We start from the raw sequence: 27,815 nt of genomic DNA on the forward strand, positions 1-27,815 counted from the left end.
TACCCACATCAGTGTTACTGTTCCCTAGGCAATTTAATTTCCGTGGCTTTTATCTTCAAGTTTTGATATATCTGGTTAAATTTTTCCTCAACTTGTTTGCTTTGAAAATTTCCAGACTAAAGGAGAATGGGAGGAATAGTCAAAGGTAAACCCATATAAACATACTCCTTTTTCTGCTGGTCTCTGCTGCCTTCATGCACAGTCTCCCCACTTCTCTCGTTTGATGCCTCCTCTCAGGTCTTCTGCAGTATGTATGAGTGCACACAGGTATGTTGTGTACCTCAGGTACCCGAGGCTGAAATTTTACATACCAATGAATAAATTACATTTCTTGTTGAATTTATTCCTAATAGTAGAGTAACCCAGCTAAGTTAATTCTGAATTTTTATCAGGTCACCAGTGCCCCTCACCCACCAAATCCCCTTTCTCTGTTCAACACTTTTGTTTTTTGACATTTTGTCCTTTTGTTAGTGAAATCTTTTAAAAATTTGATTTATTTTGATAAGTTTATCTTTTCTTTAAAATAATTATCTTTTACTTTTTAAAGTCTATGTGCATGTGAACAGAAGTCAGAAGAGGGTCATTTCTTTTGTAGTGGAGTTACAGGCAGCTGTGAGCAGCACTGTTGTTGTTGGGACTTGAATTCAGGTCCTCTGGATGAGTAGCAATTACCTTAACTGTTGAGCTTTCTTTTCAGACTCTTATTTTTTTCTTTCAATTAAATTTATTAAGACGTGGTCTATATGTAGTACAACAGATGGCATTAATTTAAAGTGTGCAATTTAGTACTTTTATTTTTTAAAAATTAGTTTTCAGACTAATAGGTTTCCATATGAATTTTCACACACATACATTTTTAATAGTCATTTGACTAAAAACCATGACATAATCAAGATGAAAAGCTTTCCTATTAGTCTCCCAAGTTCCTTCCTATTATTATTTTGCTTTCCATCAAACCTTTTGCTTTTGACGGAGAATGCAATTTACCTCTTATCATCACTACAATTTGCAACTTTAAGAATTTGTGCATAATTTCATGCCAGATCAGATTCTGCTGTCAACTTCTTGCACTAGAAAGAAAAGTTAATCTTAACTGGCCTCAACTCTCATTTTAGATTTTTCATCTTATGTTTCATACACTCAGTTAGTGCCTTCTATTTCAAACAGAAAAGAATTCAGTAGAGTCCTAGGAAGTGAATTGTTAAAGCTCAGGATGTACATTTTAAAATTATGTACAGGTACCACCACCAACAAAATCCTGCCCAGGTTGGTTGTTTTTTTTTTTTTTTTTTGTCAGTGTAGCATGAGCTGGAGTTATCTGAGCTGGAGTTATCTGAGAGAGAAACCACAATTGAGAAAATGTCTCCATGAGACAGGTTGGGAGGTGTTCTCTGGGGTAGGTGTGTGCAATTTTTGGATTAATGATTGGTGTGGGAGTGCCTATCCCATTGTAGAAGGTGCCATCCCTGGACAGGGGAATCTAGGAAAGCAGGTTAAGTAAGCTAGTAAGCAGCACTCCCCCATGGCTTTTCCTTCAGTTCTTGTCTTCAGATTCCAGGCTTAGTTCCTGCCCTGACTTCCAACTGTGATGAAGTATGACTTGGCAGTTAAACCAGAAGCAAACTCTTTCCTCTCCAACTTGCTTTTTGTCATGGTGTTTTATTGCAGTAATAGAATCCTGTACTAAGATAAATCTTGTAATAAGTATTTACATTATTAGTTGCAAAAAAAAATAAGACAGCATGATAGCATAAGTGTAGAGGTTAAACAAAATTTACTCATCTAATAAGCAGTGCTTACAAATTAATGCATTAGTTAGGATCTATAAGAAATGAGTAATTACTATTATGGAAATATTGGTGATAAGTTATAATATATTGCAATTATGCCTGGAAAGATCTATCTCTTGAACAAAAAGATTAAGAATCTTGAGAAACTGGCATAATTTTAATGGGCAATTCTACATATACTATTGTTTTTCATATACTATTGTAGAAAATGTAATTAAAGATGCCACCCCAAAGTATATGTGTGTGTTTGTGTGAGTGGGGGTGAGAATGACATTTAATATCTTTATACATATCAGAGTTAGAACTGAATTGTCACCAGGCGGTGGTGGCACATGCCTTTAACCCCAGCACTTAGGAGGCAGAGGCAGATGGATGTCTGTGAGTTCGAGGCCACCTTAATCTTCAGAATGAGTTTCAGGATATCCAGGGCTACACAGAGAGACCTTGTCTTGAAAAACCAAACTAAACCAAACCAAATCAAAACTCCAGCATTGCCAAAATCACAGAAAGAATTATGTTGTACAACTGAAAGGGTAATGAAGCATTAAATTTTTTTGTGGGGGGTCAATATTTTAATTGAGAATTCATAAAATTTTTATTGTGATGAATTAAATTTCAATTCTGTTTCCATAATTCCAGTTATACTACAGATGTCACCATCTGTAATTTAAAACAATAGTTTAACTAATAAAAATTACATTGTGGAATCCATAAGTTATCAGGAACAGATTCATAATGTAAACTATTTTAAAAGGTTCTCTATAATTTATGACATGAATCTTTAAAGAGCACAGCAAAAATTTCTTTCTTTTTCCTGAAAATATTTATAGAAATGTATCTATACTTATATATAGGCAACAGTTATTTTGGAATATTAATTAAACTATATATTTCCAAGGAGAGCCCCACACCCCTTCACTGTTTTTTCAGAGTATTCAGAAATGAATATGGCTTTTCCTAAGTCCAGCCTAACGTCTAAGCAGTAGGCTTGTAATAAAACTCCAATTCAAGCAAAGGTATAGGGGAGGACATAAATCCAGTAGCAATATACAACTAGGTCTTAATGTCTAGCCATGGCTGATACATGGTTACTGTGCCATTTTCAAAAATTTCAATCTTGTCCATTTAAAGGACAAAAGGTTGTTTTCTCTCTTTCTCCCGGCCCCCCCATGTGTGTGTGTGTGTGTGTGTGTGTGTGTGTGTGTGTGTGTGTGTGTGTGTGTGTAAGGTAAAAACACAAAACAAAGTGAGCGGCTGACCAGTAAGTCTGAAAACACAGAGACCTAAGGGCACGATTAAAAACATCTACCTACCATGTACTATACTTAGAAGTGAAATGACACCATAAGGAGAAAGAAGAGTGGTTTAGTTGCGGGGGACAGAACTCTTTCTTTTGCTATCACTTTTCTGGTGGAAATCATCATCATGAATATTTCTCATACATCTACATATCTCACATATAGGTCACATGATTTATCATCTATTTCCCAGATCTTTCAGGGTCCTTCTGGGACTGTTGCTTAGGAAACTTGAAGCCGGGACCAGATTCTTAAGCAACATCTATTCTTTTTCAAGGTGATTTGACAGTTAATGATCTGGGTCATGAGTGGTCTAAATTTGTACACTGGACTCTTTCCATGGTTCAATTTAATATTTCAAAGCCAAACCTTTGCTCTAGAAAGTCTGATTTTATTATCATTCACAAAGCAATTCCCCTTATGTCTACCTCTGAGTCCACCCCCTATGTTCCCAGTCTATTTAAACCCGTCATCTCTCAAGCCCCAGCTCATTTTCATTCTTCAGTAAAGCCAGTATCAATAACCCAAGTCCATGCTTGCTTCCTATTAAGAGGGTCTTTCAAAGTCTTAAGTGTTAGGGTATTAAAACCCAGAGAAAAATGAGAAATATTATTTATACTCAGAAACAAGGTGGAGTTTTTCAGTATGAAGAAAAAGGCGCAACCTTGCTGCTCACCTGCTTTTCCATTTCCTCTCCTGCTCCCAAGAGAAAGCAAGACAATTCTCAGTTTTAGTGATTGCCTGCTCTGCGCAAGCCTGCTTCACACGCATAGGTTCATCCTCCATGTACCATAGAGTATAGAACGAGTTAAGAATTTGTGCTATGGAGTTAGTTCTGCCTCCGCTTTTACTTATTGGGGCTTTGGACATTACTTAGGGTCTCAATTTCAGGTAGCTTATTGGTAGTGGGAAGAGCAATGATGCATTTATCATGTGTGATATCAAGGTAATATACAAGAATATGACAATCTGGCTGGCATATGTAGTACTTTTTAATAACTTAATCACTATTACTGTTTATATTTAAAATTAATATTTTTAAACAATTTGTTGTGTAATAAAAAACAAACCTTCATCAAAAGTTTTGAAAAGGTTTTCTAATACCATGCATCATGGGGATCTAACCAATGTCTAGTGAATTGATAGGAAAAAGAAAAGGCATTGTTTATGATTAGGCAAGATAACTCAGGGACCTCATCCTATGTGGAAGGTAACACCGTCCTATGTATTATTACAAACAACTAAGCATCATCATCAACAACAACAAAGAAAACTGCCTTGGAAAGGTGATGTGACTTGATTAATGATATAGAACGCAAGCATGTGGCAAAACTGGTTTGTTTTCAGAGATTTTTTTTTTAAATTTTTTTTTTTTTTGGTTTTTCGAGACAGGGTTTCTCTGTGTAGCTTTGCGCCTTTCCTGGAACTCGCTTTGGAGACCAGGCTGGCCTCGAACTCACAGAGATCCGCCTGGCTCTGCCTCCCGAGTGCTGGGATTAAAGGCGTGCGCCACCACCGCCCGGCCCAGAGATTTTTAACTCACTGCAAATTTTGTATTCTATGTCAAGTTGCTCTATTTTCCTGAAGTAAGTGGAATGACACCACAAGAATGTGATGGTGGCTTCTAAATAACATCGTAGACTGCAGATTTAATATTTTTATCCTAAAACTACTCTGTCAAATTTTGATTGCTTTCTTTTTATGATTCTAGTTAAGAGACCTACATAACATGGAATTTATCATCTTAAGTGTTCAAGATGATAGGTTTTTTTTTTGTATGTGTGTGTGTAGCTGTGTTTGTATGTCATGGTGCAGCAGATCTCACACATTCCTTTTATCTTAAATAACTGATGTTTTATACCCACTGAAGTCCCTTCTTTAACTCCTCTCCTTGATTTCTAGCAACCACAATTCTGCTTTCTAGAGTGTGACTACTTTGTACACCTCAGATGATAGAATGATGCAGTAATCATCTTTTTGTGACTACTTATTTTGCTGAGCACAATGTTTTCAAGATTCATCTATTCAGCATATTACACATTTTTCTCCCCCTTTTAAAGACTAAAAAAATTTATTGTACATATGTATACGTGTACCACATTTTCTTCATTCATACACTCATCTATACATATTTAGGTTGCTTCCAACACTTGGCTATTCTATGCCAATTATCTGTGCAATATATTGTTTTCCATTATGTTGGTTGTATATTTGGAAGTTATATTACTGAATTATCATATTTTCAGCTCGGAGGAATGTTCATCATTTCTCAATGATTACTGCATTGTTTATACTTCTACCACCCCTGCTCAAGTTTCTAATCCTCTGTATCCTTGTCAATGCTTGCTGTTTTGTGCACTATTTATTCAAAGTGATGGCCATCGTAATGAGTGTGAGGTAATGTTTCATTATGTTTCAATTTGCACTTCATGGGTGATTAATGACTCTATCATATTTAAATGTCCCAATTGACTATTCACATATAATAGTTGGTAGAAAATATCTACGTAAGTTATGTTTTTGTGATTGAGTCATGCGCCTCTTATATGGCTTATATATTAATCCCTTATTAGATATATGGTTTAAAAATATTATTTCCCATTTTATAGATTTCTATTACTGCTTTTTCATTTATTATGCAGAAAATTTAAAGTTTGATGATTACTTTTGGTTTTTATTACCTATGCTTTTGGTGTCATGTCCAAAAATTAATTGCCTAAACCAATGTTGAGAAAATTGTCTTCAATGTTTCTTCTAATAGTTTTATGATTTCAGTCATAAATTAGGACCTCCAATGTATCTTGGGTTTACCTTTGTATAAGCTGTGTCTGACTTTATTTTTTTCACATAGACGTTCTCTGTTGAGTAGATAACCTTTCCCATAATACTTCGTCTTGATATTGACACCAAAGATTTGCTTGGCCATATGTTTCCATTCTTTGTTGGGTTGAACTCAGGTGATGTGTCTGTCTTTATATTGGTCCCATACTGTCTTTCCTGCTGTTGCTCCATAATGTGAGTCTATGTGAAGGAGTGTGGGGACTCTGGGAGGTTTTTGTCTCTAAAAAATTATTTTTATACTGTGTACTTTGATATTCTATATCAAGTTTAGGATCTTTCTATTTATACAAAGATCCCCTTGGTATTTTGGTAAGGGTTATATTAAGACTGTAAATTGCTTGGGCATTATAGACATTTCAACAGTAGTGACATATCACCTGATTCTTAGGCCTAGAATGTCTTTCCATGTTTACAGCTTAAAAATGTCTTTAGAAGTGTTTTGTAGTTTTGTTTGTACAAGCCTGTTGCCTTCTTAGACATGCTTATTCCAATGCATTTTACTTTTTTGTGATGTTGTTGTGAGATTGTTCTTAATTTCAGCTTCAAATTGTTATTGTTGTTAAATTTTTTTTTAAAGATTTATTTATTATATATACAGTGTTCTGCTTACATACATGCTTGCAGGCCAGAAGAGGGCACCAGATCTCATTACGGATGGTTGTGAGCCTCCATGTGGTTGCTGGGAATTGAACTCAGGACCTCTGGAAGAACAGACAGTGCTCTTAACCTCTGAGCCATCTCTCTAGCCCTTGTTAAAATTTTTGTATGCAGAATTTGTATCTCATAATTTTGCTGAATAGGACTCTTTAAATGGACTATTTTATGTCTTACGCATATATGATCATGTTATTTGTGAAAAGATCATGTATGTCTTCCTTTCCAATTTGGTTGCTCTTTTTTTTTTTTTGCCGAATTACTCTGGTGTATAATTATAGTATCACACTGAGTAAAAGTATAAAGAGTGAATACTTCATGCATTGAACACAATATCAGGGGAAATAACTTTCTGCCTTGTTCAGTGCTTTTTTTTAATCATGAAAAATTACTGAATTTTGTCATGTGAACTTTCTGCATCTGATATATGGTTAATTTTCCTTAGCATTATTTATCACATTGATTAAGATTTGTGTTGAATCATCCTTGTATTCTAGGAAGAAAGCCAACTTGTAATGGTATATAACAATTTTAATATGCTGGTAAATCCAGCTTGCTAGTATTTTGTTGAGTTTTTTTGCATCAATATTTGTGATGATTAATGTTTTATGTTGTCAACTTGATGGGATAAAAGATGCTCACATAGCTGGAAAAATACTATGTCTTAGTATTTCTGTGAGGATGAATATGGAACAGATGAACATTTGAATTGAGAAACTGACTATATAGTAAATTGCTTTATTCAATGCAGGTGGACAAAATCCACTTGTGGTTGAATGAAACAAAATGACAGAGGAAGGAGAATTTGCTTCCTGCTTGATTTGACTCATTCATATTTCATGCTCTTAGGTCTCAGTGTTTCTGTCTGACCTTTACACAGAATGTATCTTTCATCATCATCCCCCTCCACATTTCTCAAACCTGTAGATTTGGACTGAATTACACTATGGGATTCTTTAGTTCTCCAGTTTGCAGATTATGGGAATTCTTTGGAGAATCTGAATTCAATACTTATCAGAGATATTGGTCTACAGTTTTTAAAAATTTCTTGTAGCATCTTGGTGGCTATCAGGGTAATGATTGCATCATAAAATGATTTTTAAAGAAAAATTGGTGCTTATTTTTTGCATGGATGTGCTCATGTATATACAGGTTCATGTGCGTGTATGTACATGTATGTGTGTGGGGGCCAGAAGACAAACTCAGATGATGAGAATTTTTGATTTTGAAGCAGGATCTTTCATTGGATTAGAACTTGCCAAATAGGTTAGGCTGGCTGACAGTGAGTCTAAGGGATCTGCCTGTCCCTACCTTCAAAGACTAGGATTATAAGTGCATGTTATTATATCTGAAATTTTTAATATGGTTTCTGGGAATTGAAGCCAGGTCCTTGTGCTTGCAAGCCAAAAATTTACCTACTGAGCTTTCTCCCTAGTCCCGCTATTGTGTTTTATGTTAACAATTTGATAGAATTATTCAGCAAAGCTATCTAGAGGATGTGGTGGTATTGTGTTCCCCAAAATATTGTGCACCCTAATAAACTTATCTGGGGTCAGAGACAGAACAGCCACTGGATACAAAGGCTAGAAAATGGTGGCACTTACACCTTTAATCCTAGCACTCCAGAGGTAGAAATCCCTCTGGATCTCTGTGAGTTCAAGGCCACATTGGAAACGGCCAGGCATGGTGACACACACCTTTAATCCCAGAAAGCGAGCCTTTAATCCCAGGGAGTAGTGGTGGAAAGCAGAAAGGTATATACGGTGTGAGGACCAGAAACTAGAAGCATTTGGCTGGTTAAGCATTTGCCTGGTTAAGCATTCAGGCTTTCGAGCAGCAGTTCAGCTGAGAGCCATTGGGATGAGGACACAGAAGCTTCCAGTCTGAGGAAACAAGACCAGCTGAGAAGTTGGCCAGGTGAGGTTAGCTGTGGCTTGTTCTGTCTCTCTGATCTTCCAGAGTTCACCCCAATAACTGGCCCCAGGTTTGATTTTATTGATAAGACTTTCTAAGATTCCTGCTACAGGAGGGGCTTTTTTTCTTTTGTGACTTCATTATTATTACTCTAATCTTTTAATTAGGAGTAAGTGTGGTAATATCTTTTTCTGAAAATAAGCCAGGGTAGTGGAACACTGTAGTCAGAAGGTTCCTCTGGTCCCGCCCAGCCCACGGTCCCTCAGCTGCTTATAAAATAATCATTCAGAGGCTTAATATTGATTACCAATCGCATGACCTATGGCAGGCTTCTTGCTAACTAGCTCTTATAACTTGACCCATTTCTGTTAGTCTATACATTGCCACGTGGTCATGGCTTACCAGTACTCTCACATCTTGCTTCTCCTAGTGGTACTGGCATCTTGTGGCACAGGAGAAACCTTCCAGCTACAGAGCATGCCTTTAATACTTCCTCTTGGGAAGTGGAGACAGAAGACTCTCTGTGAGTTCGAGGCCAGCCTGGTCTATATAGAGAGTTTCAGAATAGCTAGAGCAACATAATGAGACCCTGTCTCGAAAAAACCAAATGAAACCAAGCCAAAACAAAAACAAACAAACAAACAAACAAACCCCACAACCCCCCCCCCCAAAAAAAAACCAACTCCTGGCTTTGAAAAGACTAGTTTTGCCAGACTTTGTAGCCAAGTTAATAATATGCTTTGAGATCAGTTAAGACTATGTACTGAATCTGCTATCTTACTGTGCACTCAGCCTGTCTAAAGTTTACTTGCCTTTAAAGAAAACAATGTGGCAGGCATAATGGCATACACCTTTACTCCCAGCACTTGGGTGTTAGAGACAGGGGGAATCTCTGTGAGCTCAAGGCCAGACTGGTCAATATTGTGATTTCTAGGACAGCAAGGGCCACATAGAGAGAGCCTAACTAAAAAACAAAAACAAACAGAGAGAGAGAGAGAGAGAGAGAGAGAGAGAGAGAGAGAGAGAGAGAGAGAAGAAAAAGAGAAAGAAAAAGAAATTAAGAAGGAAAAATAAGACACTGTAAAACAATGTGACATTTTACTACACCTTGGACTTTCTATCTGATCAGCTTCTACAAGGTGAGCTAAATACATAGCTTTAATTTTTTTTAATTTACAAGTTTCAAAAAATTGTCCTTCATTTTTTGAGATCCCATATACCCCTCCTTACCCTCTTTCAAATTCATGGCCTCTCTTTTCATTAATTGAATTGCTGCCGGGCGGTGGTGGCGCACGCCTTTAATCCCAGCACTCGGGAGGCAGAGCCAGGCGGATCTCTGTGAGTTCGAGGCCAGCCTGGTCTACCAAGTGAGTTCCAGGAAAGGCGCAAAGCTACACAGAGAAACCCTGTCTCGAAAAACCAAAAAAAGAAAAAAAAAATTGAATTGTTGTTACAAACACACACACACACACACACAGTTATTCCTAAATGCATAAATACCACCTGCTCAATCTGTGTGATGGTACTTGCATGTATGTTCTCATGGGTCAACTTCTTTTGGTGTTAGATAACCAACCAGTGTGCTGTTCTTTGGATAAGACTGTTCCTCCTACTGTCAACATTCCTTAGTTGCCTACAGTTCTTTGTATAAGGTTGAGGCCCTGTGGTCTTTCTCATGTCCACGTTAGGACATCTTTCGTGGTTGTCCTTATTCAGCTCATGTTGTGATCTTAAACTATATGCCTTTGACCAAAAGGGATATGTGTTCACATGCTTGTGTGTGTCTTGCTTAAAGCAGTCAGTAGGTTGTAAGCAACCTTAAACAAACAAAATATCTCATAAATGTTGGGTAAAAGTTGATAAAATATGTGTGTAGTTTTGAGTGCTGTTCCAGTTTAGCTGGGGTCAGAAAGTAACTTCTTCCCTTGAAAAACTTTGTTTTAAATTTATAGACATAGGCATAATAGCCAACAGTATTTTTCTTTCTTTCTTTGGGAGGGTCATTTGGGAGTCTCATTTTACTTCATGATAAATCTACTATATATACATATATATATATAAATTCAGAAATATATATATATATATATATATATATATATATATATATATATAAAAATTCAGAAATGTCAACCATTTTGCGATAGTTTAGATAAGGAAAATTTTACCTAAGGAAACAGAATATAAACAAAAATATCAATTGCAAATAAGAACAGTAATACAAGAAACTTGAGTGCCTGAGAACCTTGGGGATATGTGGAGCTTTTTGGAATCATTACCTCTGTACATACAGAGGGCTGATTGTCTGCTATTGCTGTAGGAGTCTCTATGTTGAATATTCGTATTGCAAATAATGGATAATTTTTTGAAACTTCCTCAGAACACCTGATTATTGACTAAAATGAGAGAAAAATTCTGGATTAAGGAAGCTAGAATAAGAAAAAATCAGAAATGGAAATAAATCTCTTTAATACCTTAAAATGCAAAAAAGATGCCATTTCTGAATGTACATGTGGCTTGATGTTAGAATTGAAAAAAAGTCACAAAGGACACTGGAAGAATTCTCAAACTCACTTCATTCTCCAGAGTTTGACGCAGCTTATATTCATTATACCTCACTTAAATAACAAAAGAGGCAACTCTGTCTTCCAATATCACCTGTGCATTTATACATTTTAGACACATCCTTACACTTATTAACTGATAAAGTAAATTAAAAAGTATGGCTATTGTTTTTAATCTAGACAAGAAAATTATAAACCCCATTACAGATTTCCACTTTAAATGGTAATAAAGGCAAGTTAACTAAAATATTAACACTAAATAATGACATCCAGATGAATTATTATGATGCATAGTTCTTAACAAGGTTCTATGTAATAAATTTCAACCTTGTGAAGTTATCTTAAATGTCTACTGTATATTTCTCCTAAGTAGTCAATGTTGAAAAATTACACCTTTAAGGACCACATTTCTATTGACAATTAAATGTTCATATTGTTTTTGTTATTGTCATTTTGGAGTTTTGGTTTGTAATCTATTGGCTTTCTGATGAGGCATCAAGATAGGACATAGCTTAAATAGTCATAAGTTTGATTGCTGGATGAGAACACATGAAATATTTACTCCCAACCTCCACCCTGGGCTTTTTTGAGGACCAGACATGGGATTTGAATTTGGCTTGTGTTTATCTCAGGCACAAACCCAGCATCTGTGTGTATTCATCAGGACATGGCTGAGGTGGGTGGAACTGAAGCTTAGTGGTGCTTGCCTGTGTAAAGACGTGAGGGGGAGGTGGAACTCCAGTGGGGGACAGCCAACCTGTTCTGCTGGGAAACTGGTTTTGATTCACTATATGCTGAATCACAAGCCATATGCTGGACTGTTCTAGGCTGTGTCCTGTGCACAAAGAAGACAAATTCCATTTCTGGGATGCTTACAGTTTTTTTTTTCCTAAATAGGCTTTCATTGTATGATAATAAAAATTGAACTTGGTAAATACTAAGTGCCTTCATATGGCCAAAGCATGAAGGAGTATTTAAAGATGAAAGTTATAGAAGTCTCTCTCAATGAGCTGCCAAACCAATGAGAACTGTTATACAAGGTGGACTTAAGACACTTAGGTACAGGGCCAGCAAGATGGATCAGCATGTAAAGGCATGTCCTGTGCAAGCCTTGGGACTGGAGTTTAATCTCCAGGGTACAAATAAAGGTGACAGCAGAAGACAATTCCTCAAAATTGTTCTCTGATAGCCACAGATGTGATGTACCATATGCATGCATGCATGCACCTGTTTGTGCTCATGTGTATTTGCACACATGTAATGGTAACCAATTTTTAAAAAGAAAAAAAGGCACAAGTTACAGCAAAATTTAAGTCAGTATAAACTTAGCTTCATGTATAGTAGATATTTCAATGGAATGTATTACTACCATAATTTATACAGTACTTTTGAGATATTATCTTGTGTATACACAATTGACAGGTGCATATGAAATAAGTATAAATGGCAGAATACCATGCAAGAAGCTTAAAAAGTTAATTGTGCACAAAATTGTTAAAAAACAGGACTTTAAGGAAAGGTATGATCTTTGGAACAAGTACAAGTGACACAAAGTTTGTTTTCTCAGGTAGACCAGCGTGGAGTGCATGCCCAGATGTGTGTTTTTAATTTGCACACAGTGAATTGTATATATTTGTGGAATTCAATGTGACATTTCTGTGTGTGTGTATGTATGTGTGTATACACAATGTGTTTTAATCAGATCAGACTAATCGCATATCTGTCACCTCAGATACATAATTTCTTTATATTCGATTAACTTAACTGTATCAAACATACATCCTGGGAATCTTGTGATAACACAGAGTTTGATTTAATAGATTGGGGTTGATACGGAGATATCAAGTCTAAAGAGCTCCAAGTGACATCAATGGTATGGGACTCACAGACAACACTGTAAACAACTTACTTTCCAACTCTTCTGAAGGCCACCCTTACCTAGACTTTACGTTGTGCCTGGAATATTGATGATGTTTTAGGTAGAAACTTTTCCTCCAGGGATAAGTATAAAAGCAGTAGGTGACCTATTGACTAGTGTTCATGGTACTGGAAGAGACTCTGCATGCTACCAGAGGAGAAAGGTAAACACCAACAATCCCTTTGATCTAAAATGGGAATCTGCCTGCAATGATATACTGGGGAAATAGTGGCACAAACATCATGGGAATAATAAGCCACTATCTGATTGGATTGAAGGCCCAGTCCCTGAGATAGAACCCATGCCTGACACTACTCATTGGCCAAGAATCTGAGACTAGATAGGCCATGGACCTAGGGGGAAAGCAAATGTTATATTCTGCTAGAGGAGAGTAGCAACCAAATGACACTCAATGACGTTTCATCTATACCAGCAGTTCTCAACTTGTGGGTTGTGACCCCTTTGGGAATCGCATATCAGATATCCTGCTTATATGATTCATAACAATAGCAAAATTACAGTTATGAAGTAGCAACAAGATAATTTTTATGTTTGGGAGGGGTCACCATAACATGAGGAACTGTATTAAAGGGTTTCAGCGTTAGGAAGGTTGAGAATACTGCTCTATACCCATAGATCAGTATCTCACTCAGCCATCACCAGAGAAGTTTTTTTTCCTGCAGTAGATAGGAACTAATATAGCGACTCACAAGTAGACAATGTGCAGAGAGTGAGAGACCTTGGAACACTCAGTCCTAAATGGGGAGTCTTTGTCAAATCCCTCTCCTCAGGGCTCAGGGTACTCTGTAGAAGAGGAGGCAGAAAGATTGTAAGAGTCAGAGGGAATGGATCCCACCTAGGAAACAGTCTCTTGTACACACAACGGGACAGATGCACATATGAACTCTCAGAAACTGTGGCAGCATGCAAAGGCCCTGAAGAAACCCAAACCAGACAGGGTCTCAGCACTGAGATGGGGAAGTGGAAACAAGCTCTCATCTCCAACCGAGAGTTTATCTCCAATCCACAACCTCTTACAAAGGAAAATACTGGTTTCTTCAAGAGTCTCACTGGGTACACAAACTACACTTAAAGGCAGGCCCCATCCCCAGCAGATGAGCAACACAAACTGTCCTCAAACGTGTTTCTGGATATTTTATTTTTTATTTTTGCCTCATACTGTCTTTTTCCTTTTACCTTACTGGTTTTTCCTTGTATTTTATGGTTTTTGATTTTATGTTTTTATGGGTAGTGTGTATGTTTTTCATTCTCTTATTTTGACTGTTTATTTTGTTTTATTCTTGTCTTTTTTTGTTTTTATTTGCCTGTTTATTCTTTTTAAGAGAGAGAAAAAAGGCATGGAGTTGGAAGGGTGGGGAGGTGGGGGGATCTGGGAGGAGATGGAGGAGAGGAAACCATGATCAGAATATATTGTATGAAAATAACTTTATTTTCAATAAAAGTAAAATAAAATAAAGCGGTAGGAGAAATAGTGTGTTGCCTGCTGAAAACAAGGGAGTGTTTTCTTCCTTTAATTTGTAATATCAGCGATTCCTTAGAATTTTGGTTACAAACAACCAGTCAGTGTCATATGGCTACAAAGGAGAAATTTTGTGGTTCTACTGTAGAAGTAGCATTCTGTCAGTATCTCATTTGTATTGGTGTCTGGGAAGTGACATCCTGCAGACTAAGAAACCATCTGGCCTGATTGGCCTGTCTCCAGAAATCTGATTCAAGCTAATTTAGTAGTGTGCTGTATCCCTTTAGACTGATTGACCATTTAGTCAAGACTAATGTGCCACTGTGATGAGCAGTGGTAACAACCTCTTGTGCCAAAATTTCTTGAACTCAATAAAAGAAATGCATTGTTGGAGAGGGAAGTTGCAAAATCCATTTTCCAACTGCTTGTTTCAAATCTGTGATTTTTGCAGTCCAGCCAAAGGAACCAGATACAGTTAGCTATCGAGTTTAGTTGTAGGAAAAAAGAAGGCCATGAATTAAGGCTACACAAAATCACTATTGAGAAAAACACACGATGCCCATATTTTTCCAGATAAAAATTAACTATGGAGGCAATTACAGGTACTTGCAAGAACTAAACCACATCTACAAATACGGTAATATGATTTGGTTTTTGAAGATGTATGTAGTAATATTCAACCATGATCTCATGGGGTACATGGGACTTGAAAGAATCTTTCAGAAACAATTATACAGCATCACTTGTTGTTGTTATTATTATTATTATTATTATACTTTCTGCTTTAGATAAGCCACATAGTGAATTCATATGGAGGATTTATGAAGCTAATAGAAAGAGAGAAGAGGCAGAAATTACTAGTCAAACCCATGTAGCTTTCTGTCTGAGACTGAAGATTTTATTGACCCCCCCATTGGCACATAGGCCTCTGCAGACACACAAAACATCACTGTGACTCCCCAAAAGTAATTACAATAGGTTCTGAGTTAGGATCAGAAGAGTCAGGGTAGATTATATTTCTCTTTCTCCTTTTACAATTTCTTACCAGTGGAGAGATTACATCAACTAGACACTTCATTATTTGTAATTATTATTGTTGTTGTTGTTGTTTTATTGCACAGCATTAGTTCACTAAAGAAGTTTGAGTAATAAGGATAGAAGTGATATTATCACTGGAATTTGAATAGCAATCAATTTTATCTTAAACTAATCTACCATATGTTGGATTTCATCACGGTATGAACTACCCTGACTAAACTAAGTTCCAGCTCAATGATCCCTGCCTGTGTCAATATACCCTATTTTAGCACAGTGACACCTTTTCTCCAATGACAAGTTTGGGTAGCCGGAAGTTTCTCAGTCTGGCCCGGCCCCAAGGTCCTGCAGCTGCTTATAAAATAATCACTCAGAGGCTTATATTAATTACAAACTGTATGGCCTATGGCTTCAGCTTCTTGCTAGCTAGTGCTTTCATCTTAAATTAACCCATTTCTCTAATCTGTATGTTGTCACGTGGTTGTGGCATCTTACCAGTCTGCTGGCATCTTGTTGCTCGTTTGGTGATGTCTTGTGTCTCTCTCGACTCCGCCCTTCTCCTCTCTGTATCTCTGCTTGGATTTCCCACCTGGCTGTAAGCTTTTTTTTTTTTTTTTTTTTTTGCCATAGACCAAAACAGCTTTATTTATTATCCAATGGGAACCACACATATTCACAGCATACAGAAAGACACCCCACAACAAGTTTGTGTATTGTATCTTATGACACAAGAGGTTTATATAAGGGATAAGGCATTTGTGTAAGGCACAAACCTTGAGATGGGATAATTATCATAGGTTACCTAAGTCGGTCCAGATTTATCAGGTGAATAGTTTTGCTGTCATCTTTAAGTCATAAAGATGAGACAGAAAAAGGAGGAGAAGGTTAAGTGAGGGGAGGATACTTCCTGCTGTTGCCTTGTCGTTGCTGGAAGAAGTTCACAAAGCAAAGAATGTGGATGGTTTTTGGAATGTGGAGAAGGCAAGGAGATGAACATATGGTCGCTCCTTGAGGCTTTGGAAGGAAAACAGCTTCAAATACCACTATTTTAGCTTAGTGAACCTTAAACTGTGGAGGTTTTTGCAGTAACAGCTGAAGACTAATACAAACTCTCTCCCATGCATATAGTATAAAAGGACAATACATTTGAATTATATTTTCTTTAAAACTATTTATCTTTATGTGTCAGTGTTTGCCTGCATGTAAGCATGTGGACAACATTCATGCTTGGTACCCTTGGTACCCCCGAAGATTGAGAGTGCTAGGTTGCCTGGAACTGGTACAACAGATGGTTGTTAGCTGCCATGTGGATGTTGGGAATAGAACTTAGGTTCTGGGTAAGAGCAGCAAGTGCTCTTAACCTCTGAGCTGTCTCTCCAGCTCCTAAAATTTTATTTTCTTAACTATATCCTTTACCCTGACCTTTTTGTAATGATCCTATTATATATTATATAATTTAAAGACAAAGAAAGTATATTAGCAATTTGTCTAGCCTCCATTTACCAACTAATTTATTCATTCACTCTATGAAATTAATAGTCTATAATATATGAGATGCTGTTCTGAGTATTTCAAAAGTATGGTAACACAGTTTCTTCTTACTGTCATTGTGTTTTTCTGGTAAAGAAATGCCTGAACGTGATAGAACAAGAAAACAAAGAGTGGAATCCAAAAGTTTCTGACTTTGTCCATAGATGATATACTTATCCATATAAGTGATCTGAAAAAAAATCTTCAAAAAAATTGAAGAGAAGTAGCAAGGTTGTGAGACCCAGGTCAATGCACACAAATGAACAACATTCCTGTACAAGAGTAATGAGCTAGTTGGATTCAAATTTTCAAGCACAATGTCATTTATGTTAGTGTCATCCTAATTTGAATAGCTTTAGTATAATTCTAGAAGAATACAAATGAGGTATATATGACTTAAACTACAAAACCCTGGTGCAGAAAATTCAATAAATAATAGACAGTTTATGTTCATTGATAGGAAGATTCTGCATTGACAAATTTCAGTTCATTCCAAGTTACTTATGAAGTCAATACAATCCCAACTGAGACACCCAGAAAATCATTTTTGTGGCTGCTGACAAATTGATTCTAAAGTTTATGTGGGTTTATAAAATGCATAAAAGGGCTAACAGGATACTGAATAAGAGTGCCACTGAAGGACTAGCACCACTTGACTTCCACATTTACTATAAAGTGAGCAGAAAAAAAACCAATGTGGTATTAGTAAAAAAAAACAACAAAAAAAACCCCACACACACAGATGAATAGTTTTCCTTTAAAAATATTTATCTTGGGCTAGAGAAATGGCTCAGTGCTTAGGAGCACTGGCTGTTCTTTCAGAGGTCCTGAGTTCCATTCCTCAGTTCCTAACACCTATGTGTCGGCTCACAACCATCTGTCTGTAATCCCATGGAATCCAATATCTTCTTCTGGTGTACATACATGCAGACAAAACACCCATGTACATAAAATATATAAGTAAGCAAATCTTTAAAAAAAATTTATCTTAATTTATGTGTATGCTTTTTTCTCTTTCTCTCTCTCTGTGTCTGTATCTTTGTCTGACTGTCTCTGTGTATGCCTGTACATGTGGGTGATAGTAGAGGTCAGGAGAACATCTCCAAACCCCCGAAGTTGCAGTTAGCCATCAAACATGGGTACTGGGAACTGGACTCATGTACTCTGGAAGGTCAGCAAGTACTCTTAACCTCTGAACCATTTTTCTAGCCCCAGATGAATAGTTTTCCTTGAGCTGTTCACTAGGGATGCTGATTTGATAGGTAGATTTGAATTCAAAAGATACACTGGGTGTTGCTAGAGTTTTCCTGCCTGGCCCACAGTCAGGACAAATCTCTCTCACCCGCCAGTCCCAAGCCGCTCAAACCCGATCAAGTAAACACAGAGACTTATATTGGTTACAAACTGTATGGCTGTGGCAGGCTTCTTGCTAACTGTTCTTACAGCTTAAATTAATCCATTTCTATTAATCTATACCTTGCCACGTGGCTTGTGGCTTACCGGTACTTTACATCTTCCTTATCCTGATGGCGGCTGGCAGTGTCTCCTCCACCCAGCTTCCTGTTCTCTCAATTCTCCTCTCTGTTAGTCCCGCCTATACTTCCTGCCTGGCCACTGCCAATCAGTGATTTATTCATTGACCAATCAGCAACACATTTGACATACAGACCATCTCACAGCAACTGGGCTTTGAGGGTACCCTCTGGGAGTCATTGGCAAATAAGGCAGTGTTGTGCCTGTGAGGGAACCCAGAGTGACACAATTCCGTGAACGGCTGAGTGGAGGGTGAGCAGCTGACAAAGCTTTGGACATACAGATTCAAGATTTACAGCAAACTCTGTAGGACACAGAACTTCAGAATTCCGTATGTAACTCTTACTCTGTTTAACATTCAGGAAGGCTTTTGAGATTCTGTCTTTGGAATGGAATAGACATTATGGATATCTGAGAGACATCGAAATACCTTCTTCACAATGACTCCTCACTTCTCTGTTTTTGGTCTGTCTATTATAATGAAAAACAAAACAATGGTAACAACATTGGGGTCATTCTTTCTTTTAGAAGGTAGTTGTCATATGTGATGACCTGTCTTTCTGACTTTTGCTAGGGAAAATGTTAATTTAAAAAACCATACTTGTACTACCCACCATAGTCAGCATTTGTAAGATGGATTGGAGTTATTTAGTCATTTGTTTCCATTCTTTTCTATAACCAGAAAACTTTTATTGGACTTTCTCCCTTTCCTGGAAAATATTTTAATTTGGCACCAGGTCAAGTGATTTGCTGTTTTTTTTTTTTTTTTAAACTGATAATCCACAATTTCCTCTTCTTGTCTTCAGTCTGACTAATATTAATTGTTCTCTTCAAGAAATAAAAGTTAGCATGGGGGAAATAATTGCTTCATTTCACAAAATAGTTCCCAATAGAGCAATATCATGAAAAATGGGGTAAGTCATAAAAATGTTAATGAGCGGGGAGAGGCACAAGGGTAACATGGACTGTATCTCTGCAAGAGTCAGAATCCATGGCAACTGACACATCAGCACCAGGACTGTTCTGGACCTTTGCAGGGCAAAAGCTCATGTGGAGACATGCAGACTGGATTCCACAAGAGCAGTTGATGGAATTCTATTCTATTCTTGGAAAGACAAAGACAGAATCATTTTCTACCATATAACATCTGTCTAAATATAAATATTTACATTACACACAGGGAAAATGTGGTTAGTTGTATATTGTCAATATTTTTTTAAAATGTGTCTTTTGGTTTAATATTAGCAATTGAGATTTGTATTTTCAGTAGGTACCCAAAGAAATTATTTGCTGAAAGCAGTTTTGTGTATGTCCCAAAGGACAGATATAAATCTGCATTATATAGATTAATTAACTATAGACTGTCTTCAGTTTTTTTCATTTTACATACCAATCCCAGTTCCCCCTCCTACCCCTTCCCTTGCCCCAGTCTCCCCCCCCATCCCACCTCCCATCTGCTCCTCCTTAAGGCAGGACCAAGGCCCTCCCCGCTATGTCAAGGCTGAGCAAGGTATCCCACCCTGTCCTCAGTTTTAAATCATGCTCAAATGTACTTACTTCTCTATTTCTCCTTTTTAAAGCAGATGCAATTTACTTTTGGAGCAATTGTAGGTTTCTAGTAAAACTGAATATTAAGTCCAGAAACATCCTTTGCATACATGCTATTCCCCATTCCTAATTTTAAGAATGGTACTTTATTTTGATTATAATTGACCAAATGGATGAAAAAGATAGTTTTAGAAATGTGGAAGCCTAATTTTCTCTAGTTTTCTTCCGCTCTGACTATCAAAATAGATTCACTCTCTTTTCTGGATCCCTGACACCTACTGTGTATAGTGAGTAACTTGCTTCTTCTGGAGAAAATCTTTGGTGTCTATGGAGTAAAGATCTGATCAGAGTGAATCTAGGAAGTACTTGATGCATCAGTGTCCCTGAACAGAAGAACAATGACTAAGGGAAAAATAATCTGACTTCCAAGTTTTTGTTTGCTCAAAGAGCCTAAAGGATGATAAGCAGTGAGCTCTGTGCCTAAGACTGAGTGAGCTCAATGAAGAAGAGGCAGGCATGTCTAGATGTTGGGGAGAAACTCAAGCTGATTCTGGACTGCTGATGTAACGCTGTGCTGGACTGAACTGCTTGCCAATTATTCATGTGGGATTTCAGTGCTAAAGGAATCCAACAGGTTGAACAGAAGCCTGCTGAAATCCTGAGAAAATATAACAACATATTATGAAAAAGGGTTGGGCGTGAAGGACAGAGAGAGAGATGGGGATAGAAAACCCGGCCAAACAATAAATCAGGAACAAACTCTGTGTGTGTGTGTGTGTGTGTAAGAAAATCAGCTGATGGCTGAAGGGAAAGTTAAGTAGTAGGATAACTGACTAATTTCATAGATAGAATTCCATGAGGAAGATGGTGCCAAGCCACATGATTTTTTCTTCAATTAAATGTTTATTTTCTGATTATAAATAAAAACAGATGTGAAAATCGTGTTTTCAGATCTTTACTACTTAGAATGTAAGAGTCACTATTGAAGATTACTTAGACAAAAGTGGAATTAATGAGATATTTAACCCTTTACATCAAAATAAAAGAAAATCAACATTGAAAAAAACAAAACAAAATTGAAAATTGTACCCAGAAGAAAGCTAAAGCCATATTTAGTATATTAGAGAAGGAGAACTAAATAATGATGGATGTCAGAAAAATGATAAGACAAATAATACGTAAAGATAAAAGAGAAAATAGAGAAAAAAGTTTTAGAAACGAAGAATGAATATGAAATGTGACTCATAAGTAAAAATTAAAGTACCTAAAACATTAATAAATATGTCTAAGAAAAGAGACATTATTAGAACATTGTCCAAATCATCCCATAGTATGTACAATTACACCAATGAAGGACATAAAAATATGAATAATTAAATAATGAAAATTTGAAGGAAATAACAATCTGGATGAAAAAGTTCAAGTTTTTGTTGTTTGAAACACTTAAAACAAAAGTCTAACAACTATGAAGTGAATATATAAAATAAAATTATTAAAGGAAGATTTCTTTAACAAACAGTACTTTATATAAAAAATAGATCTGTTGTGCTGTAAGATTGAGAAAAAGATCAATGGTACAATAATGATTCTTCGGATTTCAGAACACACAAAGATTTAATGTATTACGTATGTAAAAAAGCTAGCGATGTTTTTCTTTAAATTAAGAAAGCATTCAAGACTGATGTGACAGTATTAAGCAATCAAATTTTCACATTACAAACCTTTCAGAAAAAGAAGAGAAGGGATCAGATGTATGAAACAAAGATATTAGTGCTAACAGAAAGGGAAAACTCTACTATAGTTGTGTGTAGGATTTTAGCATCTTATTTTCATCAATGGACAGATGTTATAGACAGAAAGTCAAAAATATATATCTGAATTATCCATACAATATATCATCTAACATGATCAGAATCCAAAAGTATACCAAGCAAATCACATCCTGAGTAAGAGGGATTCACCCAAGGGATGTAAGTTCAAGGGCCAGGGTAAGGGACCAGCCATCTCCAGGGAAACAGATTCACCTGAAGATAATGTGCGTTCTCTCCCAGAACGCCTCCCTAGGGCAGTCGGCAGGAGCTGCGTGAGGTTCAGCAGAGGTCGCCCGCTTGCTTTGCCCTTCTGAGTCATGACTACCCTCTCTCCTTTCCTCTACTGTCTTTTTCTTTTGAATGCTAACTAGAGTCTAAGCATGCCTTCCCTAGTGCTCTGGGCATCCTTTCTCCTTTAAAGCTCCCCTCCCCTCCATAAGACTGCACACCTCAGTGTGGGTCCTCCACGTGACTGCACACCTCAGTGTGGGTCCTCCACGTGACTGCACACCTCAGTGTGACTCCTCCACGTGACTGCACACCTCAGTGTGGGTCCTCCACGTGACTGCACACCTCAGTGTGACTCCTCCACGTGACTGCACACCTCAGTGTGGGTCCTCCACGTGACTGCACACCTCAGTGTGGGTCCTCCACGTGACTGCACACCTCAGTGTGACTCCTCCACGTGACTGCACACCTCAGTGTGGGTCCTCCACGTGACTGCACACCTCAGTGTGGGTCCTCCACGTGACTGCACACCTCAGTGTGGGTCCTCCACATGACTGCACACCTCAGTGTGACTCCTCCACGTGACTGCACACCTCAGTGTGGGTCCTCCACGTGACTGCACACCTCAGTGTGACTCCTCCACGTGACTGCACACCTCAGTGTGGGTCCTCCACATGACTGCACACCTCAGTGTGGGTCCTCCACGTGACTGCATACCTCAGTGTGAGTCCTCCACGTGACTGCACACCTCAGTGTGAGTCCTCCACATGACTGCACACCTCAGTGTGAGTCCTCCACGTGACTGCACACCTCAGTGTGACTCCTCCACGTGACTTCACACCTCAGTGTGGGTCCTCCACATGACTGCACACCTCAGTGTGGGTCCTCCACATGACTGCACACCTCAGTGTGGGTCCTCCACGTGACTGCACACCTCAGTGTGAGTCCTCCACATGACTGCACACCTCAGTGTGAGTCCTCCACGTGACTGCACACCTCAGTGTGGGTCCTCCACATGACTGCACACCTCAGTGTGGGTCCTCCACATGACTGCACACCTCAGTGTGAGTCCTCCACGTGACTGCACACCTCAGTGTGAGTCCACGTGACTGCACACCTCAGTGTGACTCCTCCACGTGACTGCACACCTCAGTGTGGGTCCTCCACATGACTGCACACCTCAGTGTGGGTCCTCCACATGACTGCACACCTCAGTGTGGGTCCTCCACATGACTGCACACCTCAGTGTGAGTCCTCCACGTGACTGCACACCTCAGTGTGAGTCCACGTGACTGCACACCTCAGTGTGACTCCTCCACGTGACTGCACACCTCAGTGTGGGTCCTCCACGTGACTGCACACCTCAGTGTGGGTCCTCCACATGACTGCACACCTATACAATCATTTTAAAATTAGGCTTGAGCCAGGAAATCATGGAAGTTTCTTTCAAAAGCTATACATCTTCTTATGCAATTACGACACGATTATTGCCGGGCGGTGGTGGCACGCGCCTTTATCTCAGCACTCAGGAGGCAGAGGCAAGTGGATCACTGTGAGTTTGAGGCCAGCCTGGTTTATGAAACAAGTTCTAAAACAACCAGAGCTGTTACACAGAGAAACCCTGTCTCGAAAAATTAAAAAAAAAATAACCTTAAAGAATCTGAATCAGAACAAAATCATGTTCACAAACATTACGTCCAAGAGGCGTTTGTGACGCTGCCAAACAGCGTCTTCCATTTCTCATGTGAAAAGCTCATACTGAATTGTGATCTATAGCTCACAAAACAGTTTGAAAGCTGATGATGTGGTCCCTTAACTGAGTGCCTTGGGAAAGTCAGTTGCCAGTTCTGAGGCTTCTTTATGCCACTTATTAGACCATAACATTGTATAAAGTTTGGGTTCTCTGTCTTCTCTCCTCATACCATTTTAAAATGCACAACATCTGCTTACTGTCCTCTACCCTGGAGGATGTCACCTCTAGAGTAGAGGGCCTAGATTACGGCTCGAACCTCATCTAGAAAAAAGCTAGCACACATTAAGCCCTACATTTTAAAAGGCCCAATGAATCAGTTGCCTATTTTAGCTACACCTTAGCATTTTGATAGATAAACATATGTTTCTGAGGATGTAATCATGATGGAACACTTTCTGAGTGAAACTGTCAATATAATATTTTCTGAAGAGAGTATATATTCCATTGCTATTCAAAAATTTAGTATTTTAAAACATAAATAACATATATAATATCTAAAAAATCCTAGAAAATATATTTACTCAAGGAGCAATTACTTGGGAAACACCTATATTTACAAAGCAAGTCTGGATGGGGAAGGCCCAGTGATTTGTAGGCCAATGTATTGACTGACTACCCTTTGTCACAACACGTTGCAAGATAACATGAGAATATAAACACCAGAAATTCTGTAAAATATGCTCAGGGAGATCACACACAGCCACATGTACTATCCTAGAATGCAAAATATGAAACATTAAATAACAGCACATCAAACAGAATTCAGCTAAACATATCAATGTATCTTAAGAAGCCCAAAGTAGCTTTAAGGTATATGGCTAACACCATAAAAAGGTTTTTCAAGTTATTTTTGCTTTTGTTTTGAAACAGGGTCTCATTACATAGCCTGACTGGCCTGGAACTCTTATGTAGACCAGGCTAGCCTCAAACTCAGAGATATACCTTCCTCTGCCTCCCAAATGCTAAAAATGAACAATGTATGCTACTGTGTGTAGCATAGGATAATAGGATACTTCTAACATCATTCCTAGTACACAGACAGGAAAAAAAAAAAAAACCTATGCAGGTTTCATCGTATGGGCCAACTTGAATAACGAAGTCTTCCAGCCCTGCTTAGGACGTAGAGATCATGAAAGCATGTCTAAACTAGAGAACTTTGATCTGCACGTTGCTTTGTTATAACACAGCCATGGTGTCTGCAAGGCAGCCTTCCAAGTCTGGGTCTGTGTTCTATGGCTGAGAATGGACTATTTCAGCTTTGGAAAACTGCTTCACTTGGATCTCTATTAGAGAAAAATCTATTTCTCTTAAAGGAGCATTCCTTACAAACTAGAGGTTAAGTACCCAAATGTCATTTTATTGAGGAGAAGTCTTAAGACATTTCCCAATATGTGACCCCCAGGAATTTTTCAGTCTCTTGATTTTTCATCCATAAAGTTTGGATACCATTTTGAAATAGAAAATTTAGAGCTATCACATACATGGTAATGCTTTATTGTGACTTCTGTGACTTTAAAGACAGTAGTTGCCTATCACTTTATCATCTCTACCTGGATGTTACTTCATTAAAATAAAATTCTAAGTGTATCAAATTCTGTTATAACCAAAATGATGTTTCAGAAGCCAGTCCAGTGCACTGAGTGTCCTTATGTAAATTTGAAAGGGTGAACAGCTGCCATTCAGAGGCTTCATTTTCTAGAGGAAAATCTGATAGCCTCAATAAGATGATAGACTCTTTCCAGACTTAATCAACTTGTAGTTTTAGAGGGAGAAGGAAAAAAAAAACCCATGTAATCAGGAGTAAGGTATCCATAGAAATCTGTAGGAAGTCTTTAAAAGATCCATTTTACTCTGGCTTTCAAGATCATTGAACCTCACAGAAGCTTAAAGCATCTATATCTATATCTGTATTTCTCTATATATATCTCTATATATTTATATATAATGAACTTCCCTAAAGTATTTACTGCAGAGACCAGAATTCCCAGTTTTCTATATTGATATTAGTATCCCATAGTATTTTAATTCCTCTGTTCTCAATATAATTGCCAGTAAAGAAGAGAGGAAGAATGAGTTTTCTCCAGGGACAAGCCCTTGATAGGTTATCTAATCCCAAGTGCTCATCCCTACACACGTGGACTCAATAGGTTTTTATATAGGCATATATAAGTATATACCTATATAGATGTGTGTATGCATAAATAATAATAACAATTAAAAAGAAGAAATCATACGTTCAACAAGGGGTGGGGAAATACGGGAAGAGATGGAGGAGGGAGAGGGTGGGTGGAAATGATGTAAATATTGTACTCATGTATGAAATCCTTAAAGAAAAATAAATGTTATGAAAATGAGTTTCATTGTAAGATTTGACTATAAGGATTTATAATGGGAGTTTCAGAGAGCAAGGGAACCTGGAGAAATTTTTCTTTTGGCGTTTATGGGGAAGAGGAAGTGTTAGATTCAGATGTGAGGCACCTGCTCCACTTAGATCTGGAAGAGTGCTCCTTTGGGATTTTCCATCAAAGAGAATACTAGTTTAAATAAAGTAGTTATTCCTATTAATTATTTCCATAATGCATGTGAACTGCTCAATTGCTCAATTTATTTTAGTTCATTAGTCATATAGAGCAAGGCAAGTGCAAAAGTCTTCAACTACAAAGCCACAAATAGTCACCCCAACAACAAAGATTGGTGCACCCTATTGATACAAACAAAACCTTGGTTGATCTGAAGTACATCATGCTGAGTGTATAAAACAACAAAACAAAACAAAAACAAAAAACGAATCTCAAAATTACACATACAGCGTTGTTTCATTTAGAGAACCTGCACGAATAAAGAACCTGAGGAGATGGAAGACAGAGCAGAGTTCAGGGCTTGTGGGAGGAAGAACAGTTGCCATTATGAAAGGGAACATCACGGAGGCTCATGTTGACGTAATGGCTCTGTGTCTCACGTGCAGTGGTTACATACACCCACACACCTGGAAAAAATGTGGCAGAACTGTGCAAGCACACTTGACTGAGGATCATTTTCTACTTCTGCTACTGAATCATAGTTTCATAACACACAGCTGTGCGGGGAGGCTGGTAAGGTGTACAAGGAAGCCCTTTTGTGTTATTTTGCAGTCATGAGATTTTTATTTTAAAATCTGAATGAGACCATCAGTATTAACAAATAATCTATGTCTTTTCATTACAGGAGACTGTCTCCAGTGAATGCCATTTTAGGGTAGTTTTTTGTGCCTGTTCTGTCACTTACTAAAGACACCAAATAAACCCAAACTAGAAACCTTGTATTATAGTTTTCTTTCATCAAAGTCTTCAGTGTTCGGTAACCTCCCATATATATTATGCTGTAGTAACACATAAAACAATTAAAAATATGAAAGGGAAAACATAAAATGTAGCCAGTTGATTCTAACAAATGTCCCAGTTGGTATGGTGTTAGGAAGTGTGAGAGAAGGAAGGAAGGAAAGGATTACAGTTGTTATTACAGCTTTTACTGGATTTCCTGCTCAACCGCAAGACTACCATAAAAGAACTTTCATTTTAATGCTTCTATACAGACTGAAGACGTACAAGGATGAAGGTGATAACAGTTTCTCTAGACATGAGATAATAGAGGCAGCATTCATCCTGGATGAGCAAATCAGTGCTCAGCTTTTGTCTGTGTAAAATGCTAGCTGGGAAATTTAACTGGACATAACTTTTGTAGAAATCCCTTTAGAGTGGCTGGAGGGCGTTAGCACATAAAAAAAACAAAAACAAAAACAAACCATGGCATCAGAGTTAGTAATTCCATCTCTATGGAAATCAGCAATGAAAATACATGAATGGATCAAGGAAATGTAATATATATACACAATGGAGTTTGAGTCGACCGTAAAGATTGAAATCATGTCATTTGTAGAAAATT

The 27,815-nt window shown here is 37.8% G+C and overlaps 1 protein-coding gene across 7 annotated transcripts in view; it reads right to left on the reverse strand.

The window, feature by feature from the left end:
• Window positions 1-27,815, reverse strand: part of Htr1f (5-hydroxytryptamine receptor 1F) — a 143,998-nt gene that overhangs the window by 72,471 nt on the left and 43,712 nt on the right. The window contains exon 3 of one of the 7 annotated variants that reach the window (XM_052740972.1): window positions 166-295. The exons of 5 other annotated variants lie outside the window; for them this stretch is intronic. The gene's annotated coding sequence lies outside the window, so the exon portion shown is untranslated. Of the gene's footprint in view, window positions 1-165; window positions 296-13,686; window positions 13,781-27,815 lie in introns of all 7 variants that reach the window. One more of the 7 variants, XM_052740973.1, reaches the window with a different exon arrangement.

This window comes from Peromyscus californicus, unplaced genomic scaffold, assembly GCF_007827085.1.
Source record: "Peromyscus californicus insignis strain IS unplaced genomic scaffold, ASM782708v3 Scaffold_16__1_contigs__length_79575227, whole genome shotgun sequence".
In the NCBI taxonomy this organism is placed as follows: Eukaryota; Metazoa; Chordata; class Mammalia; order Rodentia; family Cricetidae; genus Peromyscus; species Peromyscus californicus.